The 23,304-nt window shown below is 43.3% G+C and overlaps 1 protein-coding gene across 3 annotated transcripts in view; it reads right to left on the reverse strand.

Moving 5' to 3' along the window:
* The window catches only part of TNRC6C (trinucleotide repeat containing adaptor 6C), a 104,331-nt gene that overhangs the window by 76,750 nt on the left and 4,277 nt on the right, over positions 1-23,304 (reverse strand). For 2 of the 3 annotated variants that reach the window (XM_038546472.1, XM_038546473.1), the window contains one exon: positions 3,918-4,244. The gene's annotated coding sequence lies outside the window, so the exon portion shown is untranslated. Of the gene's footprint in view, positions 1-3,917; positions 4,245-5,866; positions 5,976-23,304 lie in introns of those variants that run through there. The other variant, XM_038546474.1, reaches the window with a different exon arrangement.

The following is a 23,304-nucleotide window of genomic DNA, read 5'->3' on the forward strand; positions in this document are numbered from 1 at the left end:
AGGCTGGGTCTCTCTCCATATGCTACCCCTGCCTTATGTAACAGTATAGAAAACGTATCTATGCTTCTTGGGCTAAGACAACTATTACTTCAGTTTTCTTTCTTTCTTTTTTTTTTTAAAGATTTTATTTATTTATTTGAAAGAGAGAGAGAGCATGAACATGAGCTGGGGGTGGTGGGGGGAGGGGCAAAGGGAGAAGCAGACTCTGTGCTGAGCTGGGAGCCCAACGCAATCTCAGGACTATGAGATCACGACCTGATGACCTGAGCCAAAGGCAATGCTTCACCGACTGAGCCCCCCAGGCACCCCTTCAGTTTTTAATCCTTTACACATGCTCCCCTTTCTTTCTACACTGGTATCTGTAAGTGCCTTCTGTGTACTGGGGTAGACAAGATCACATTCCCTCATTCCAGCAAGACTGTGACCATCCCTCCCACCCAGAGAAAGCAAGGCAAATGCCTCAGTATTCAGATGGGAGTGTACCAGGATGCTCATTAATGTTAGCAGGTTTGCACTATATAACTTTTTAAAGCTATGACAAAGGCAATTCAAAGTCCACCGACTCTTTCCAGGGATATTTAACCTTTAATCTTTGTCAATCACACTAAACCTTTTGAGGGAAAAAAGAGTCCACATACTGATACACCTGGGAAAAATAAAAATTAATATTATGGGCTGAAATAATCCCTTTCCACATGCCTTTTCACAAGAAATGGTCTGCTGTTAAACTTTTCAGGATTAGTCACTAACACACTCTGGGTATTTCAATCTTAGTGACCGAAGCATTCTTACTTTTTAACTTAACCTCATTTGTCAGGGGAATGGAATCATGACTAAAACTGCATTTTTCATTTTAATGCAGGTGTGACTACAGGAGTGGAAACCTGCTTACCCAGAATTAAACTCAATGACTATGTAATCCTTAAAAAAAAAAAAAAAAGTGCTATGAGCTTTTACTTGAAGTTGTATCCAGAAGATTCAATGCAGCAAGAAAATGTGGCTATTCTTCTGGATTTCACCTAGATATGAATTCAATAAGTAATTTGCACCATGAAAAAATGCTTCAATCTAGGAAGGACAGCTGAAATTTCAAAATGTACACAGCTCACGGAAGGATGAGAAAACTTTTACGGCACTGTTGTAGAATTTACTCATTTAAAGATTTTGCAAGTTTAAGAAACAACTGCTGTTCCATAATAGCATTTCAGAGATGGGCACATATTTGTTGCACTTATGGAGCACTTACTGTAAACCCTGTGCTGAGTATGAAACAAATACCTCTCCCTCAGGGTCCTGTAAAGTGGGAATCCCCCCATGTCACAGGTGAGGACTCTAGAGGGCAGGCCATGAAAGTGACTTAGTCAAGGTCACACAGGAGGTCATGAGTCTGGAAATTTTATTAGGCCACTGCCCCACCAGCCTGTCTCCTGAGCCCTCTCCTGTGCTGCCTCCATTTACACTGCTTCCCCTCTACAATCCCTGTGCTGACTTCTGAAAAACGGGATGGAGTTCTGGCAACACCTCTGTGGATAAAACCAAACAAGCTCTTTGGAACAATGTCTGACTCAGAAATTAAATGGAAGAGACCTGAGTGATTTGATTAGAGGCCCTGAGAAGTTCAGGGCTCTGATTGTGGAGGAGAATGAAGTCCTAGCTGAGGATGTGATCAGTGCCAGCTGCCGGATCATCTTCCCCAGGGCAGAGCTTTTTCCACTCCACTAGGTAGGTCACACCATAGAAAAGTGAGACATTTTCTTTATAGGATACTTTCAATTTCATTGAGAGGGGAGACTCTTACAATTAGTCAGCAAACTATGTAGGTTGCACAGTGTGCAATGAAGGTGAAGTCGTATTTGCAGTCGTATTTGCACCTTACTGCAGCAAGAGGAGCAGAGTGGAAGCATGGAAGGGGTTCTGTGGGGGCAGGGCCGTGATGACCTGGACGGAAAGAAGGGGCCGGCGATCAGGTGTGTGCCTGTCCTGGGAAAGGTGACACTGAGCCTGGCATATTGGTGAGACAGTCAGGAAACAGTGCCGAGAAGAATGGAGAGTAGGCCAGGTGGAATAGAAGGGAAAGCACTGAGTAGACAAGGCTGTCTTGACAGCCAGGCAGAGGAAGTGAGACTGTGCAGTAGGACTAGGAAAGCAGGACAGGTTTCGAGGGGACCTGAATCAGAAAGGTTCATTTGGCTATGGTACCAGCAACTGGTGGGAAAGACATGAAATTGGTATAAAACGAAGACTTTTGTTTGGGAACCAAAAATCAATAATTTCTTATTAATATATAAATTGATTCCATTTTCTGAGATGTTTATACAGAAAATCTGATTTACTCATTATATATATATATATATATATATAACTAGAATATAGCTTTCTGGAGGATATTTAGAGACAAATATTTTAATAAAGGACATTATTTTCACTACCCAACTTTGAAGTAATTCCTTATTTTCTACTTATCTAAGAAGATTCTGGCAACATCTTGCACCAACAGTATTTGATGGGAACACTGATGCAGTACTGCCAACTAATCATGCAATAATGGGTAAGGTCTGAAAAAAGCAGGGTTGTTACATTTCTTTTCCAGTTTTTCAGAACAAGCATCTGATGTTAAAACACCAAGCTATTTAGAAATGACTATACACTCCTTCTCTGTGTTAAGATTTTCCTGAGGACCACATTTCAGTGCAGAAAGTAAATGCAATAGTAACTGTGGTGAAGCAGATGGGACTACATTCTTGGTCAATGACTATATTTGATCATTTATTTTCTTCTTTGCTTTTTGCTAACAACCATTGATCTACATTCCCTCTACCAGGAACTTACCAGATAAGAATTGAGACTATTAAAGAGATATGGCCAAGCTGTCTAAAAATATTTGTTTCAAATATACCACAAAGTCAGAGTTTTGAGAAATACTGCTATAAATACTTTTAAACCCATGTTGGAATCACTCTTCATATTAGAAAGCAACACATGAAAGAAAACAGTAATATAACTTGTGTCAGGTTTCTTTTAAATCCCGATCTAATGCAAGAAGCCTTCTTGCTTCTCTAGTTATAGGCCTGAGTGTAACCACCATCAGCAAATATGGTGTCCATGCTAGTACCATGCCAACTGTGAAATCATCTGAAACTGAATGATTTATGAAAATAACAGAGAAACACAGCACTCGAAAACATGTATTTTGCTCTCTTCCAAAAATTTCTCTGAAACTTCAGGAAAGAAATTGTTTAAAGTATGAGTCCATCAGTAAGGTCAAAAAAGATGGGATAAGGAAGAGAGGAGAGGAGAGTTGTCATGGTCTGCAAGCTGGAAAGCAAACAAATAAGTGATGATTTCTCTCAAGACCCAAGAGAAAGCTGGTGTCCAACTGCAGGCAAGGATGCCAGCAAGAAACAAGGGGATCAAAACATTGGCCATGCAGGGGCCAAGCACAACATCTGGCAGGTTTGGCTCAAGATGTCTGAACAAGTGACAGAAGCACCTACTCCCAATGAAATGCTATGACCTCCCTGCAGAGAGACCAGGTGCAGTCACGGGACAGCCTTGGCAACGCCCAGGAAGGTTTTATCAAAAGTTCTCACAACAGGGTTCTATGGCATCTGCCTAGACAGATGCACGTGTACTCATGTGCAGACCTCTGGTTTCTGCTGAGAAACAAACTTAGCCAAAGCAACTAATGCCATCTGAAAACAGATGAGAAATAATATACAGAAGTAGGAGGGAACAGAACTGAACTTTAAAATTCAATTGAACTAAATCTACCCACCATCTAGCTAGCTAGCTCACTCCATTATATGCATATAGTGAATATGGACCAAAATATGTTTATCTGTATTACTAGGCAGCAAAGCTGAAAATAGCACACCAGTTCTCAGATAAAAGGAATGCCTCATTCTGTGTGTTTTTACCTGGTTGGAGCTTACTGGGATGCTGCTGCACTCCGGTTCCAGGGAGGGGAGGAGGGCTTACCCCTGCAGGCCCAGCACCCTGGGTCGGGCTCACACTGGTCAGAGCCCCTGTAGGCAATGGCTGACCTCTCTTTAACAGCTGCTTCTGTTCTTGCTGGCGGAAGCGTGGAGGCACCTCGCGAGGCAGGTAACGGGACGCAGCTGGCTGCTGGCTGCTGGCAGATGCACGTTTGCCATTGCTGCTGTTGGACAGAGTGCTGGTGGAAGTACTGGTACTGGTACCGGCAGGTTGGGGCTGGCTTGAACAGGTCTTAGTAGGTTCTGGCACTGTAAGGTACAAAATGAAAAGAACCCAAAACTTTAGGAACACTCCTTAAAACCCCACCCTAACCAAAGAAAACAAAATAAAAACTGAGAAAGAAATAACAAGGTAGTGCTCTGGAAACAGAAATGGACTAAAGTCCAGAGGCTCAAGTTTGAGACCCAGTTTTCTTATAAACCAACTGCAATCCTGAGCAGTAGGTTTTGGCCCACAGTTTTCTCATCTGTAAATTGGGTGATTCAGTTAGGTTAGAGTAGCAGTTCACACTTCGGCTTCTATCAGACTCAATTCAACAAGTTCCCCAGTGACTCTGATCTGGTGCTGGTGGTCCCTGGACCACACTTTGAGAACCACTGCTCTAGGCCTGTGTTATCTCAAATTAAGGGATCCTCAGATGGCCATGAGTTTACATATATTTTTGTTTTAATTCTGATGACAATACACACACACACACACACACACACACACGCATTCTGGGTTATCTGATTGAGGCATTTGTGGTGATGCTATCTATAGCACTACCATACTCTGTTACAGATTTATTGGAAAAGAATGCAGGTGGGCTAATTTGCAAATGATGCATTTGAATTAACTGAAAGTCAAAGTGCCATCAGAGTATTGCATAAGCAAAAGTTTCAAAGTAATTTTAACAGAAAGGAGAGATAAGTGGTAGCCCTGAGAAGGCCGTATTACTACTACTACGTAAGCCAAATGCAAAGATGATTTGAGTAGTAACCCTGCATTCTGAAGGGAGCACAGACACATCAAATACAATTAAGCCGCAAAAGTTGTTCCCATCGTATACTTAAAACATTAATATCCAGGACATTACATTTATCGTTTTTTTAAAAAAAGATATTTTATTTATTTATTTAAGAGATTTTATTTATTTATGGGGGGGGGCTTGTGTCAGAGGGAGAGAGAGAAGCAGGCTCCCTCTGAGTAGGGAGCCCGAGTTGGGGCTTGATCCCAGGACCCCAAGATCATGACTTGAGCTGAAGGCAAGTACTTAACTGACTGAACCACCCAGGTGCCCCAAAAGACTGATTTATTTATTTGAGGGCGGGTAGGGGCAAAGGAGAGGGAGAAGAATCTCAAGCAGACTCTGCACAGAATGTGGAGCCCAATGTGGGGCTCAATCCCATGACCCTGAGATCATGACTCAAGCCAAAACTAAGAATTGAAAGTTCAACCGACTGTGCCACCAAGGTGCCCTTACCTTGTTATTTGAAAAAAAAAGATTTTTTTTCTACTTAATTTGTAAATGTCTTTGTGTATATCTTAAAAGTAAATAATATTATAGAAGTATTTCCAGTCAATACTAGGGGGAACACGAGATGTTACTGTTGGGTCTTTACATTACCATCCTGGGTGGCTTATATTTCTCATCTCCCAGCATGGGCTATGCTGTGCACCTGTGGCCCGGTTCTCTCTGCACTGTCCATGTCTACAAAGGCCCTCTGCCCAATGTTCTTCGGTCACCCTGCCCAGCAAACCCTTAATCCTAGATGAAGCCACTGTCCACTCTCTCCACTCCTGCCTCAGATCACAGCCATGTAGTCTGGTGTCACTATGAGTTTATATGTCCCTAACCCAGTGCACCCTCAGTGCTTCCTGGCCAACCTACCATTTCCTGGGTCTGCGGGGTTCCACTGCTGTCTATGACTCACTCAAAGACCTTCCACTCTGGAGCTGCTAATGCTTTTATCTCCTCCTCCTTCTCAGATGAACTATGACTTTATTTTCCAGAAAGAATAAAAGCCATTAGTCAAAACCTTCAAGTTTCTGCCACTACAAATACATGACCATCACACCATTCTCTGTCCCATGCCTGTTACTCTGATCTATGGTGAATACTGTATTTTACCAGTTCTAAGACTTACATTTCTTCATATATTAATAACATTTACATTGGGATGTGTCTTACCATTGATGACACGAGTCAATTGGCAGTACATGAACACTGGTATATCTCACAATCAATGGTTTTGGAGAGGCAATGCAAGATGGCACCCTCCAGGGGATCCCATTTTAGGGACTTTGTGTGCCCTAGTTCTTTAGCCTGTGACATTCTCCAGAAGAAACACAAAAGGCCCAAAGCTTGAGAGTAAGTCTTCAATTAATTCTTTTTTTTTTTTTTTAAGATTTTATTTATTCATGAGAGACAGAGAGAGAGAGAGAGAGAGAGAGAGAGAGGCAGGCACAGACACAGTCAAAGGGATAAGCAGACTCCATGCAGGGAGCTTGATATGGGACTCGATACCAGGTCTCCAGGACCACACCCTGGGCTGAAGGTGGCACTAAACTGCTGGGCCACCTGGGCTGCCCTAATTCTTTGTTTTATAAACACAAGTACACAAGACAATCTAGCCATTTGGGTTGGTGTGGAGAGTGGAGGAAAGCACGTTTGCAACTTCTAAGTCACCCAGGGATTGTGTGGCTACTCTCCACAACCAGCTTCTTCTCATTATTTAGACCTACACAGATTTCTTTTACCTTCAAAGATAGCAACAACCACTGCCCTCCTTGACCCCAAATCCCCCTCCATCCATCTCTTGATTTATTGCCTCTCCTCCTGTCAAACCTCTTGAAGGTCCCGTTGGAGCTGCTCTTGCTGTATCCTCCCCCACTTGCCCATATCCATCCCATCTCATGCCCCACTTTGAGGAAATGACAATTACTTCCTTGACGCTAAACTCCAATGCCACATTCTGAGGTTTTGTTTTTGTTTTTTTGTTTTTAACCTTTCCTTTCCTTTTTTTTGAGAGTGGCAGGAAGGGGCAGAGGGAAAGAATCTTAAGCAGGATCCACGCCTAGGGCAGAGCCTGATGTAGGGCTCGAACCCATGACCCTGAGATCATGACCTGAGCAGAAGTCAAAAGTAGGATGCTTAACTGACTGAGCCACCCAGGCACCCCTAACCAATCTGTTACCTTTAGCAGGGACAGTCACTTTGGCCATCCTGAGACACTCTCCTCCTTGGCCAGGACTCTGAAAGTCCATGCTTGGATTCCCACTGGCCTCTCCAGCCACTCCTTCCGGCTCCTGGTGGCAGGTTTCCTCTTTTGCCCTTTTTAAAGATTTGGCTGCAAACACTCACTCAACCAGTCTACTCCCACAGCTTTACTCATCAACCCTCTGGTCATGAGTGGCTAGTGGAGATCTATATTTGCATATCTTATAGGCACTTCAGAATCAGTGTGCCCCCATAGTCATTGGTTTCCTCACTCCCTCTTCTTCCAAGTTCTGCTATCACTCTTCTGACAGGTGGCTCTAGTCAGAAACCTGGACTCCACCCTTGATTCTGCCCTTAATCCTTCCCAACCTACCTAAAACCAACTGCCCAACTTTGACATTTCTAGTTTACCTTAAATGTCCCTCCTAAGTATCCCTCAAGCTCATCTGCCTGTTTCCATTCCTATTGCCCCAACCAGAGTCTGGAGCACCATTCTCCCCCTGTGGACACTACCAGAGTATGTTTGTCTGTAATCCATCACCTACTGCAGTCAGTGTGGTCTCCTTCCCACTGGCACCTTCAAGGATTCCCAGCCCCTTAGGATACAGTTCACAGGTCCTGGGCAGGAAGCTGTCCCTAATCCCCACTTTTCTAGACTTATCTGCTAACTTCATGCTGAGCCTCTCTCTTCCAGCTAACTACCACGTATCATCAATACTCATAGACAGCTCTGCACATTTTAATGTTCCTGAAATTGAGATGCATCTTATAATTATCAGTTTAGTTTAACTGGCAGTATGAAATAATGCACAATTGATAATATATCAGATTCAGTAAAACATGGTGATTCCTAGACATTCCTTAAATATCAGATTAAAGGTCACTTCCTCTCAGCCCCCTGGCCCCCTACATGTTCCAGGCACCCTGTATGTGTGCCAGCACTCAGTACCTCAGACTGCTTTCTAGTGGGCCCGTCTCCCTGTGAGGCTGATTTGACATCAGCATGGTGCCTGGCACACAGTAAGCACTCAACAAACGTTAGAGGGCTTGACTTTTTCTCTAACACACACTATGAAGTTCAAGAGAAATGCAAAACTAGCAGAATATAAAGAAAGTAATTGGTAAGGTAGAAAAAATACTAGACTGGAAAACTGAAGCTTTCCAACTCTGAAAGCCTAGAATTTTATAAGGGAAGAACAAAGGATGTGGAACATGGTTTCAGTTCTGTGATGGCTTATCTCTTCTGAGCACAGAGTTTCTCTTACTTGTGTTCTACCTCTCTCTGCTCCTATTTCCCTGGCCTTGCTATAGACATGGAACATTTTTTATAATTTACTTAGATTTGTTGGTTATTCACCTTCAACTCAAAGGCATATGAGATGGATATTCATTCTACCTTTTTTTAAAACATTTTTATTTATTTATCCATGAGAGACACACAGAAAGAGGCAGAGACATAGGCTGAGGGAAACTCGATTCTAGGACCCTGGGATCATGACTCAAGACAAAGGCAGATGCTCAGTCACTGAGCCACCCATGGGCCCTGCCCCCCACCTTAAAAGAAAGCTATAAAACCTATTATAGGTTGATTTTTAAACATAGGGGCTTTCAAGTATGTTTTTTTTCTGACATTGACCTTTTGCTAATTAAAATAGCAGAAGTTCCTAAGTATTTACCCAAATGAGTTGAAAACTTCTATCTACACAAAGCTTTAGGAGTGTTTCTAGCAGTTTTATTCCTAGTTGCCCAAAATGGGAAGTAACCAAAATAACCTTCTATAGGTGAAGGACAAAGAAACTGGTATATCCATACAATGGAAAATTCACATTTAAAAGAAATGAGCTATCAAGCCCTGATAAGAAATGAAGGAATCTTACGTGCATACTGCTAAGTACAAGAAGCCAGTTTGAAAAGGCTTCAAATTCTATGATTCCTACTATATAACACTGTGTAAAGGCAAATCCATGGAGAGAGTAAAAGCATCAGTGGTTGGTTGACAAGGGCTTGGGGAGGGAGGGAGTAGGAAGAGGCAGAGCATAGGGTTATTCAGGGCACTAAAATGTTACTATACTTTATCATGGATATAGGACGTTAGCATTTGTCAAAACCCATTAGAACTGTATAACACAGGGGGCACCTGGGTGACTCAGTGTTGAGTATCTGCCTTTGGCTTGGGTCGTGATCCCAAGGTCCTGAGATCAAGCCCCACATCAGGCTCCTCGCAGGGAGCCTGCTTCTCCCTCTACCTGTGTCTCTGCCTTTGTCTCTGTGTCTGTCATGAATAAATAAAATCATAAAAAAAAAAAAAAGAATTGTATAATACAAAGTAAACTCAATGTAAACTGCAGACTTTAGTTAATAATAATGTATCAGTCTTGGTTCACTGGTTGCAACAAACGCACCACACCAAGGCAGAAATTCATAACAGGAGAGACTGAGAATGTGCTGGGGTGGGGAAAGGAAGTACGGTGGGAACTCTCCATTCTTTCTGCTCAATCTTTCCATAAACAAAAAACTGCTCTAAAAAACAAAGTCAATTAGAAATTCTTGTGCACTGTTGGTGGGAATGCAAACTGATGCAACCACTGTGGAAAAGAGTATGTATATTCCTCAAAAAAATTAAAAATAGGGGCACTTGGGTGGTTTAGTCAGTTAAATGTCTGACTCTTAATTTTGGCTCTGGTCATGATTTCAGGGTTGTGAGATTCAGCCCTGTGTTGGGCTCCACACTGAGCATAGAGCCTGCTTAAAATTCTCTCTCTCTTTACCCCACTTCCCTCTCTTTAAAAAAAAAAGGGGGGGGGGAATCCCTGGGTGGCTCAGCGGTTTAGCGCCTGCCTTTGGCCCAGGGCGCGATCCTGGAGTCCCGGGACTGAGTCCTGCGTCGGGCTCCCTGCATGGGGCCTGCCTCTCCCTCTGCCTATGTCTCTGCCCCCCTCCCCGCCGCCCCCGTCATGAATAAATAAATAAATAAATCTTTAAGAAAGAAAGAAAGAAAGAAAGAAAGAAAGAAAGAAAGAAAGAAAGAAAGAAAGAAAGAAAGAAAGAAAGAAAGAAAAGAAGAACATAGAATGACCATATGAGGGGATCCCTGGGTGGCTGGGTGGTTTAGCGCCTGCCTGGAGTCCCGGGATCGAGTCCCACATCGAGCTCCCTGCATGGAGCCTCCTTGTGTCTCTGCCTCTCTCTCTCTCTCTCTCTCTCTCTGTCTCTGATGAATAAATAAATAAAATCTTTAAAAAAAAAATGACCACATGACCCAGTAATTCCACTACTGGGATTTACCCAAAGAAAATGAAACTTGAAAAGATACAATCTTAAAAATCCTAAAAAAAAAAAAAAAAAAAAAAAAATGACCACATGACCCAGTAATTCCACTACTGGGATTTACCCAAAGAAAATGAAACTTGAAAAGATACAAATCCCTATGTTTATTGCAGCATTATTTATAATAGCCAAGATATGGAACAGCCCCACTGTTCATTGATAAATTAACAGATAAAGAAGTTGTGAGGTACGCGCGCCACACACACACACACACAGAGGCAACACTGGAATATTACTCAGCCAGAGTAAAGAATGAGATCTTGCCATTTGTGACAACTAATGGACCTAAAGGGTATAATGCTAAGTGAAAGAAATCAGAGAAAACAGATACCATATGATTTCACTCATATGCGGAATTAAAAAAACAAATGAGCAAACAAAGAAAAAAGAGACAAACAAAAACCCTGACTCTTACATACAGAGCACAAACTAGTGGTTCCCAGAGGGGAGAGAGGCAGTGGATGGGTGAGATAGGTGAAGGGGATAAGAACACACTCATCATGAGGAGAACCAAGTAAGGTATGGAATTGTTGAATTACTATATTGTACACCTGAAACGAACATAACACTAATTACAGTTTAATTTTAAAAATCCCAAATCTAGGGTATCCCTGGGTGGCTCAGCGGTGGTGCCTGCCTTTGGTCCAGGGCGCGATCCTGGGGTCCCGGGATCGAGTCCCACGTCGGGCTCCCGGAATGGGGCCTGCTTCTCCCTCTGCCTGTGTCTCTGCCTCTTTGAATAAATAAAATCTTTAAAAAAAAATCCTTAAAAATATATATAAATGAATAAAAAAAATGAATGAATAAGTAAAATCTTTTTAAAAATCCTTAAAAATATATATAAGAACATTTAAAAAATCCCAAATCTATTAATTAAAAAGACAAAAAAAAAAAAAAAGGAGAGAGAGAGAAGCAAACTTGCTGTCTCTCTCACAATAGCAACTTTCCATTACAACTTTGCAAGTGAAATTGAGAGCAGGGTAGAAGTACATCTGTCTGAGACACTACCACTGAATTTATGTAAAAACATGTGATTAGTATGGGGGCACCAGGATGGCTCAGTTAAGCCTGCAAGTCTTGATTTCAGCTTGGGTCATGATCTCAGGGTTGTAAGATCGATCCCCAAGTTGGGCTCTGCATTCAGCGTGGAGTCTGGTTGTGATTCTTCCTCTCCCTCTGCCCCTCCCCCGGCTCACACTCTCTCTAAATAAATACGTAAAAAATTTTAAAACAATAAACATACATGATCAGCATGATATCACTTCCCTTTACTACACATTTTAATGTACCTGGCCCAAAGGTTTTGCTCTAGACCTAGACATCGCTTTTTAGGAAGCCCAGGGTATGAACGCAATTGGTTATTTTACTACAAAATTCAAAGGAAGCAGCAGAAGAGGAGGAAGAGGAGGAGAAGTAGGAAGGAAGGACAGAACAGGAAAGAGAACTAGGAGGAAGCTACATTTTTCTACCTACCCCTGCTATGGGAAACCCTCTTCTTTTTCCGAGTAACACTGGAGGCCAGCTACCATCAGAATCAAGTGCTTCCGCCTGTCACCCAGCCTTTTCAATGAATGGAAAATGAAGAAACCTGCCTGAACTCAGAAACTGATAGAAACAATTTGGCAAGGGCTCAGAAACAAAGTATCCAAGCCGTCGGAGAGCATAAGAAATCCCCCTCTCCTGCCCTCTTCCGCACCTTCACCCCCAGGGCCCAAGTGAGCTAACCAAGATTCACCTGCACCCTCATCTCTGACAACCAGCCAGGGCTCTTCCACTACACTGCTGTCATCTTCTTAAAAAGATCAAAGGGCAGGGCAGCCTGATGGCTCAGCGGTTTAGCGCCGCCTTCAGCCCAGGGCCTGATCCTGGAGACCCGGGATCAAGTCCCACATCAGGCTCCCTGCATGGAGCCTGCTTCTGCCTCTCTCTGTCTCTCTCCCTCTCTCTGCGTGTCTCTCATGAATAAATAAATTCTTAAAAAAATCAAAGGGCAAACGCAGGGCTATTTTTCTTCAAAATACTTACAGGAAAGGGAATTCATGCTACAGAAATGGAAGTCTAATACAGTAAATGAATCCTACCAATCACTGGTTTTGAAGAAGCATAATAAATGAATGTTATTAATAGGTAACTAGTTTTGAATATAAAGCACCAATCCTAAGGTATCTGAATATGGAATATTCCATTTTCCTCATGTTGCCTGCACTACATTACCTGTGGTCAGGTCACTCTTATAGCCTCATTTTAAGAGTCAAAGAATTCCACACCAGTCCCCACTCTGGAGGGGAGAGGGCAGCATAGGGCAGGAACCAGCAGGAGAAATCAGTGTCTCTTGTATTTTTAGAAGGTGTGGAAAGCATAGTGAAGATGTGACAGAGACCATACGAGGCCAGCAAAATCTAACACAACTGCTATCTGGGCCTTTGTAGGAAAAGTCTGAAGAACGATGAGGTAGAAGGAACCCAGAATTCTGACCCTGTCGAGCTGTGCCTCTGGCCTCTTTTATATGAGAAAGCAATAAAACTTCTCTGGTGGTAACCAGTATTTTTCAGATCTTTGAAAACTGGCAGCTAACTCACATAATCTCAGCTGATAACTGGAGGATCTCAAAATTTGATCTGTTCATATAATACAGATAAACCAAATGGGCAGTTTCTGACCAGCGATCCACTCTCTTTGGATACAAACTTTTCTTTTTTTTTTTTTTTTAAGATTTTATTTATTTATTCATGAAAGACACACAGAAAGAGAGAGGCAGAGACACAGGCAGAGGGAGAAGCAGGCTCCATGCAGGGAGCCCGATGTGGGACTCGATCCTGGGACTCCAGGATCACACCCTGGGCCGAAAGCAGGCTCCAAACCGCTGAGCCACCCAGGTGTCCCTGGATACAAATTTCTTGATCTCTTGTTGCCCAAAGAAAGAATAGGGTATCCCAGTCATCGTGACTCACCTGTCTCTAAGCCTATCCTTCAATGACAGAGGCTCACAGATGAGTGTATCCTACACATCATTGTTTTAATAGAGCAGAACAGTCAGGCTGTGGGAATTTTAGTTTAATTTTATTTAGGGACCATCAACAAGTCACTGACTTAGAGAACACAAAGACAGCAGCCAGATAACTTTGCTGTGCCCAAACCTTCACGGTGCTCTCCTCTCCCCAGTAAGCTCTCCCCTTTTCTTTTAAATGACAGTGACACCTGCTGGGGAAAAGACAGATATGAAAGCACCCTCTGAGAAATCAAGTCTTTTCTTTAAAATATTTATTTATTAGAGAGAGAGAGAGAGAGCGCGTGCATGAGTGGGGGGAGGGGCAGAGGGAGAAGCAGACTCCCTGCCAAGTGGGGAGCCCCACTCAGAACTCGATTCTGGGACCCCAGGATCATAACCTGAGCCAAAGGCAGACGCTCAACCAACTGAGCCAGCCAGGAGCCCCAAGACTTCTTTAAAACAATTTTTGGCTTTCAGTTACAATTTTCATAGGACACTGCCACAACAGAGTCCAAACAGCTTCTAAATTCCTACTACTGCTCTCCCCAAACAGCAGACTCCGGCATGCGCAGGAAGTTCAGGCTGGCCCTTCGGGGCTCCGGAGGGCTGACTTAAAGAAGCTCCCCTTCAAACTTTTACACTAGGAGGTCCAGAGCAGAAAGCTCCCTTGTTGACCTGGCCTCCTTAACTCTTTTCCCACCAGGCACCACGTCTCAGTGCCTGAGCTTCAGAGCTGCCACCCGGCACCCCTAGGCCCTGGCCTTTCCCTCTTCACACTGTTCTAACCTCAGGTGTGATCTGCAGACCACCCAAAGCTGCAGGCTCATCAGGTGATGAGACCCACCACCTACCAATGCTGCTCTAAGCCCCACAGCTACCGAGAATCCCGCTGATGATCTAACGTGGTCTGCCAAATTTCCCTCATTTTAACTCTTGGAAACTTTTCCTACACTCTTGGGAACCTCGATACAAGCCAGCTCCGAGTCTGATGTGGATGTGAAGGCTACATGGGTGGAGACTGCCCTTGGCCTGCGAACACTAAGCCCTGCTAGAGCCAGCCACTGTTCTGGGCGCTGGGGTGACGCCAGAGGACAGAAAAGGCAGCTGTCCTCCAGCCCATGGAGTTCACCTCTCGGCAGGGCCAGAAGGAAAGAAAAAGCCGCAGAGTGAGATACGCAGCAGCAGAGGTAAGGTGCTTGGAAAACCAGGAAAGCAGGGCACGGTGGGTCAGGGGTCAATCCCTGTCTGCTTGCCTTCTCTGCCTAGCATTCTTTTTACCCCACAGGGTGTGTATGTACCCTAACAATACCCTCTCCATATTTATTTATTTAGGATATACTTAATGAGTGCCAATTTTGTGCCAGACACTGGGTATACTATGGAAAACATATGGTCCTTCTCCTTGTAGTAGTTTATAATCTAGTAAGAGATTACAAGTACATTTTGTGGTAAACATGACAATAGTAACAGTGGGACAAGGAACCTAATTCTGGTGAGGAAGTGACAATGAGGTTGGACCCAGAGAACCGCCAACCAGGGGAGGTGTGTGTGAGTGTGCGGACTCTGCGAGCTCACGCCCACCAGCTGGCACAGAGAGGGGAAGATCCTGACCTGAGAGGGAGACTCCACGCTGGCGAGGACTGAAGCAGCCCCAGTGTGGCTGGGGTTTGGTGCCTCAAGGGAGAGTCGCTGGGCCTGAGGCTGGAGAGGCAGGCATAGGCTTTGTAAGCAGTTTGGAATCCATCTGGTGGCCCATAGCTGGAAGAGCACCCATGGTGTTCCTGTTCTGGCTGCAGCACAGAGGAGTCTGGAGCCTTCAGTTTCAGGGAGAAGTTCTCCAGGAACAGGCTCCTCTGATTACAAGTTCATGGAGAGTTGACATACTCTTTCACTGCTATTAAACTCAACATGCAGGTAACCTGATCAAGAACCTGTCTGTGTAGGCTCTAGAGCCAGGGGGTCCTACCTGCTTGCCTGATGTCGCCTTCACAAGTAAGGGAAACAACATAGTAGCCAGGGCCCACAGCAGCAGCCCCCCTCCTTCCTCTACTCCACAAATCCTGCGGGGGCACCCTTGGGACGTTAGGTTCCTCACCAGGGACTTAACAGAGCAGGGAGCCCAGGGTGCCCAGAGCACCAAGGCATTTCCATCTTACTACCCAAGTCATACTACCAAGACATTCTTTTCTTTTTTTTTTTTTTTTAATTTTTATTTATTTATGATAGTCACAGAGAGAGAGAGAGAGAGAGAGAGAGAGGCAGAGACATAGGCAGAGGGAGAAGCAGGCTCCATGCACTGGGAGCCCGACGTGGGATTCGATCCCGGGCCTCCAGGATCGCACCCTGGGCCAAAGCCAGACGCTAAACCGCTGCGCCACCCAGGGATCCCAAGACATTCTTTTCTTTAAAAATTTGAAAATAGGGATCCCTGGGTGGCGCAGCGGTTTAGCGCCTGCCTTTGGCCCAGGGCGCGATCCTGGAGACCCGGGATCGAATCCCATGTCGGGCTCCCGGTGCATGGAGCCTGCTTCTCCCTCTGCCTGTGTCTCTGCCTCTCTCTCTCTCTCTCTCTCTCTGTGTGACTATCATAAATTAAAAAAAAAAAAATTGAAAATATTGAAGATGTACAAAACGACATTAAAATCAAATAATTAACAAATCTTCATGCATTTATCATCAGCTTAAGAAATAAAATGTTGCCCATTCCACCAAAGCCTCATTTTCCCCTCCCTTCCTGACTGTATACTCTGAAATGATTCCCACCATGGGCAATTTGAGGTTTTTCATTCCCATGAATCTCTCTAGAGATATAGTATAGTGGCTATGGGCACGGACTTGGGGTTTACACTTCAGCTCTGCCCCTTACTGGCTGGTGGCCCTGGGTAAGTTACTTAAACTCTCTGTCATTCAGTTGTGCTATCTGTAATATATGGGTAAGTGTGTGTGGGGGGGTGAACTGGGGGTAAGAGAACCTTACTGAGAGGGTTCTTTGAGAAATGAATGTTAATATAAGTAAAGAACTGTTCAGAACAATGTCTAGCACATAATAAGTGCACTATAAGTATTATGTTAAAGAAAAAACGGACACTGGTTAAGGATGGTGAGGCAGGCTCCATCCAGGACTGTCACGATGGGCTGAGAGGTGTAGGGACCATTTACAGGGTCGGAGAGAGAGACTGAGCTGGACTCTGAGGGCAGCGGGGACAGGTGGGGATTTGTAGCCACGGGGAGGTGGGGGAGAAGATGGAAAATCACTAAGAGGAAATGTCAGGGGTAGGGGGGCTTCTGGCTAAATTGAAAGAGCAGGACCCTGGCTGAAGGCAGGCCAGGGTGTCAGGCATCACCCTGGGGCAGGGGGAGGATGAGGAACTTGATCAGATATCAGAGAAGCGGGGAGGGTGTGTTCTGATGAAGCTGACTTAGCAGGGTTCTTGTTAAAACTGGATTTTACAAGGAAGTACACAGATGGGCCTAGGAGATGGTCCAGGAGCCTGACTGACGTTTATTCAACAGTCCTGGCCAGTCTTAATAATCTTCCTCATTCCTCTTCCATTCTTGGAAGCCATGGGAAGGATTTTAGGCTGATGAACAAAAACTCAAAGTCACGTGATATGAAGTGCAATCAGTGAACTAACTAAAGAACGGAGGCAGAGACTCTGATAGGAATGACTGTGGTTAACTCAGCACGGTTACCACAGATACTGACAGCTGTATTCAGGACTGGAGGATTAGATCTCTAGTCTGGCCCTAAACCACCCCACTTAATTTGGGTCTCAGATTTCTATCATCTGGAAAGTGTCAAACATTATACAAAAGTTAAAGGGCAGTCATCCATCCCACTGTTTTTAAAAGTGTTCCCGGGATCCCCACATCGGGGTCTCCACGGGGAGCCTGCTTCTCCCTCTGCCTGTGTCTCTACCTCTATCTCTCTGTCTTTCATGAATAAATAAATAAATAATCTAAAAAAAATTAAAAGTGTTCCGGAGCAGTAGTCAAAGTTGTCTCTCCCTGCCCCCTCCCCAATACGCACCCAGGGGGCAGGACTGATAGGAGTCTGGTTCACAGCTGCAACGGGGCTTCAGGTGTGGATGAGACCCCAAGCAGGACCCCTGGCCCCCTGCACCCATGTGGTTTGGCAGGTGGTGCCCTGGCTGCTCTCCACTGTACCAGCTCTGACTGGAAGCACAGTCCTGGAGATGGTGGCCGTTTCTGTGCAGGGTCCTAGCTCCCCATCACTGCCTTAGAGGCAGCTTCCCAATCACTGCGCTGTGGCGGGGACACTGGGCTTCACTTGAAGTCCATGGTGCCGGTGAGGCCTCCCTGATCCTTTCCCAGAGAACAGCTGTTTGGGATGACACTGTGGGGAATCATTTCTGGAGGCCCAGCCTAGGGTGCATCCCCTCCCTCTGGCCTTGCAATGATTTTACAAGCACCTAATTCCTTGTACTTAAAAAAAATCTAGAGCGGTTTCTATACATTTCAACTAAACTCTGATCAAGAGCACAGATCCTTTTTTAGCAAGTAGTATATTCAGCTCTTTCACTCACCTAGACAACATCATGGTGTGTGGTCATGACCTAGATATTCAACAATGGTTTCCTTGTAATGGCATTTGCTGTAACGAGACTTCGTTACACATGCCTTCCATCAGAATCCCATGGGACGCTACAATAAGCTTAAAGCGCACTAACAGGTAGGCATGCAATGATGTATTTGAAAAGTAACTCTTTAGGGACGCCTGGGTGGCTCAGCGGTTGAGCGTCTGCTTTCAGCTCATGGCATGATCCCGACGTCCTGGGATCAAGTCCCACACCAGGCTCCCTGCAGGGAGCCTGCTTCTCCCTCTGCCTGTGTCTCTGCCTCTCTATGTCTCTCATAAATAAATAAATAAATAAAATCTTTAAAGAAAAAAAAAAGTAACTGTTTATAAATAAATGTCAACCTAGAGGGACATGTTAACATGTCTTATTTCTGAAATTTGCATGCCTCTTACAATAGATGTATAAATTTAATAGTTTCCTCATTATCCCTCCAACTACATCTGTGGGTAAGACATTAAAATAATGATGTCCTTTAACTGGTGGCATCTTAAAAGTTAAGAAATAGAAATATTTGTATGATAAAGCATAGAATTTCTCTTCTGTACAGATACCACATAGTGACAGAAGAAAAATATTCAAAAATCATGCATTAATTCTATTTCCAGAATATATTCTTAGAGATTCAGTTTCTTAAAAGTTACAATTTACTTAAATACATGTAAAAGAGAACTATTTTCCAGGGCTAAAGTAATCTGTGATTCTAAGGAAGATTTTCATTATTACAATCTCTTTCTGCAACCTACACAGCAGCAAACACTATAGCAAGCTCTTTAGAACAACAAGAGGTGAGGGGAAGACAGCTACGTGCAGGAGGGTCCATCTGCTGTGTTTATTGGCAGTCCCGGTGGGGTATCAAGCCGTAGCCTTCTGTGTGTTCTGTTGACGGCTTCTGGATGATCTGTCACCATGGCAACTTCGGGAGCTCAACTCAAAATGAGCACAGACTCATTAACTACTAACTACATTATCTTAGTGCCTGTTGCTAATGAGAAAATGCTATTTAGAGATATTTTCTATTCTAATGTATTACAGTTACCTCTCTAAAAAGCATGAAATTAAATTAAATGCTACTCTTAGGCCATCAGACTGGATAATATGAATGTGAAAGTAAGTTTATTTTAATAATGACTACTAACAGTAAAAATCATTTTATTAGAAGATTACTTTGTTTTGGTCCTTGGATTCTTCTACTCTAAAACAATGTGCTATTTATCATACAGGCAAATACTTTTAAGTTCTTTTAAGCAACAGTGGGGAGATTTAGAAGATTAAAATAGAAACTTTCGATAACAGTGTATGTTAAAGACAAGTAACGAATACAGCACTAATACATATTGGCTTTTCTATCATCTTCTCAATATGCAACATTAACTGGAAACACTCCTGGGATGAGGCAACACACTGGACAGACATGAAGGGTGAACAGAGTCCACTGAGCACAAAGCTTCTCAGCTTTCTCACCTCCAGCTTGACCTTGTCCCTTTCCATGCTCAATCACCTGTAACTGAACAAGCTCTTGAAAAACAGCAAATCCTAGATCTCATGAAACACAGAATGTTTAAGTGGAATTATATCTGAAATGTGTTCTCTTGGGGCATGCACACTGCCTTGTGTGGTAGGATTGGGTGTGTGTTTTCTTTAATAAAAGTAAAAACTGTAGAATAGCAATAATCCCAGGATGTTTGTTCTCTCAAAGTGCAGAATCCTAGAACCTGCCAGAAGAGGGAGCCCAAGTCAGACTATGCCAACATTTAGTAGAAGAGGGATGGGGAAGGGAAGGAAATCGGCCATGTTACAATTTGATTCTGAAAAAGAATATTCCACCTCTACATGCCCTGTGCACGTTGAGTCCCCATCTACCTTAGCCTCATTGACACCAGTATCCCACCTTGCTGACGATTCACCTTCTAGGCCAGCTCTTTGTTCAGTTTCTGGAGAATGCTACGCAGGCTGGCCAGCCTTTGCAAATGCTGTTCCCTCTGAATGTGGAAGCCCATGAATCTCCATCTCTCCAGCCTAGCTGCCTTCTCTCCGTCAGATCCTGATGCAGCCTATGCTCTCACTAGACAATGTTCCTGTCCTTCATAGTAGCCATCCCAGTCAATACTGACACATACAGCACTGCGATTGATGTTTTTGCCCATTCCCCATAAAACTCCAAGCTCCAAGAAGGTGGGAAGCATATCTGGGGGTTCAGATGGGATCTTTTGGTGGTTTTTTTTTTTTTTAATCTTTTTCTCCCCATAGTAAACAGTGCCAGGCAAACAATAGGTGTTTGGTGACTATCTGCTGGATCAGATGATGAACGCAGTTGGTCTCCAAGTTCTGCTGGCTCTACCACACGACCCTTCCTGTCCATCCTCACCATGCAGCTATCATCTGGAGCATAAAGTGTGCAGTGGTCTAACTGTACTGGCTGCATCCAGTTCCCTCTCCACTGTCTGATTCATCTTTAATCTGGCCTGTTCCATGATCTTTCTAAAACATCAATCTCATGACGTCACTCTCCCACTTAAAATCTCCAGTGGCTCCCTCTGGTCTAAAAGGTCAAATCTCAAGTCCTAATATGGACTCTATGAGCTAGCCTCCCTGCCCTCCACATTGTCCCTCATTTCAACTCCTTCCTTTCTTCCTTTTTTCTTTTTTCTTTTTCTTTTCTTTTCTCTCTCTCTCTCTCTCTTTCTTTCTTTCTACAGGCTATTAAGTGTGCTCAATCCTACTGGCCTTGTGGGTGGGTTCAAAATGGCTGAGATAAGGCATCCTCTCTTGTCTCATTTTCATGGCTAACTAGGGGACAATTGGGAAAGGGGCCAACCCTAGCATGCATTCATCTCATTCTATAGCAGTTTTTGCCTTTCCCCCAATTTTCTCACTTATTTTTAAAAACAGGCCATCTTTTCTTACAGAGACATAACTAGTAAATAGAAACATGACCAAGTGAATGTACTTAAATCCTTTCAGGCAGAAGATGTGGGATACATAAACCACAACCCTCAGAACATTTTAGTGCATTCATTTGCTTATATAACTCTCCCTACTAATACATCCCTCTGAGAACAGGGAACTTATCTCTGCCGTCTGATAGATATTTGTTAATTGTTTGTTTAATTAATGAACTTGACAACTCTAGATAGGAAAATTTGACTAAATAGCTCATTTATTAATGCAATCTTTAGTAGGTGTGTTAAAAGCAAGACAAAATGTGATCACAACTAAAAGTGCATATCTTCTGACGTTACATTTGTAACTATATTACAAAAAGCTGCAGACATGGAGAGAAAGGGAAGTGACAGAAGATGAAGGAAGCTAAGCTACAGTGCTGAATCTTTCTGCCCAACTCTAGAGGTCAATTTAATATTAGAAACCAATCCAGAGGAGCACCTGGATCAGTTAAGTGTCTGCCTTTGGCTTAGGTCAGGATCCTGGAGTCCCGAGATTGAGCCCCATGCTGAGCAGGGAGTCTGTTTGTCCCTCTGCCCCTACTCCTGCTCCTGCTCTCTCTTTCACTCTCACACTCTCTCAAATAAATAAATAAATAAATACATAAAAACCTAAATAAACAATCTTAAATAAGCAAGTAACCCAGCTTTTTTAAAAGTAGCAAAATATTTGAATATTCACCAAAGATACACACAAAAAAGCACATGAGGATAACACTCCATACCATCAGCCATTACAGAAATACAAATCAAAAGCACAATGTATCAGAATGTACATGTACCAGAATGGCTACAAGGATCAAGACTGATTTCCAAGTGTTGGTAAGGATGTAGCATTGGGAAGTGGTTATAACCACTTTGAAAAGGTTTTGGAGTTTCTTGGAAGGTTAAAAATAGATATACCCTAAGATACAGCCTTTCTACTTCTACATATTTACCACAGAAAAATCAAAGCACATATCCATACGGAGACTTGTATACCAAAGCTCATAGAAGCTTTGCTCATGAGAGCTAAAAATAAGAAACAACTCAAAGGGACAAATTGTGATATATCCAAACAATGAAACTCTATTCAGCAATAAAAAGGAGTGAACTGCTGAAATACACAACAGGAATGAATATCAAAAGCATTACTCTGAGCAAAAGAAGCCAAGAGTGCATCCTGCATGAGTCTGCTGATCTAACCGGAGTCTAGAAAAGAAAACAATCTGTAGTGATGGGAAGCAGATCAGTGTTTCCCTACAGACTGTTGAAGGTGGAGAGGGCATGAGAACTGGGTTGGCAGGGGTACAGGGAGACTTCCAGGAGTGATGGATTACTGTCTTCATTGTGGGGATGGTTTCACGGATCACATCTTAATAAGTCTTGGTGCACATACCAAGACTTATTAAACTGTTCTTTTTAAACATGTGCAGTTTACTGTGTGCCAATTTAACTCAATAAAGTTTAAAAAAAAAAGCAGAGCAATAATCTGTTATATGATTTCTCAGAGAGCAGCCTGTCAACCTCCTTTAGAGCTATAAACTGTAACTTTCTCTATAAACTTGGAGCTGCCTTTACATTTAACGTTTTAGCTTGGTTAAGCTAAATAAACAGATGTGGACTTTTACTCTATCTGAGACTTAAGGGCCCTCAAGAAGATGCTTAAAGGGTTTATAAAAGGAGCACTGTGCCACCTCCTTGCCACCAGTGGATTTATACTTCCTTCCTTCTAAAATTCAATGAAGAACTTATAAGTATGTACCTGCTTAGTTGTTTCTTCCCTCCCCCCCCCCCCGATAATTTTTATCCTTTTAAATTGCCTACATGTTTGGAGAAAATACCGTATCTTAATACACTTTCTTCTGTTCCCATGGAAAAAAATTAATGCATTTATTTTATATTCTTTCTGCCAGGTACTGAACAGTAAAATTAAATAGCTACTTTAAATATAGAGAAACATGGCTAAAGAAAGACATCTAATATTTAAAATCCTATAAGATTACATCCCATAAAGATCCCTCACATAATGAATCTCTTAGGAATTTCAGCCTTGGGGATCCCTGGGTGGCACAGCGGTTTGGCGCCTGCCTTTGGCCCAGGGCGCGATCCTGGAGACCCGGGATCGAGTCCCACGTCGGGCTCCCGGTGCATGGAGCCTGCTTCTCCCTCTGCTTGTGTCTCTGCCTCTCTCTCTCTCTGTGTGACTATCATAAATAAAAAAAAAAAAAAAAAAAGGAATTTCAGCCTTATTTGAAAAGATCCTAAGTTACT

The sequence above is a fragment of the Canis lupus genome, chromosome 9 (genome assembly GCF_011100685.1).
Source record: "Canis lupus familiaris isolate Mischka breed German Shepherd chromosome 9, alternate assembly UU_Cfam_GSD_1.0, whole genome shotgun sequence".
Lineage (NCBI taxonomy): Eukaryota > Metazoa > Chordata > Mammalia > Carnivora > Canidae > Canis > Canis lupus.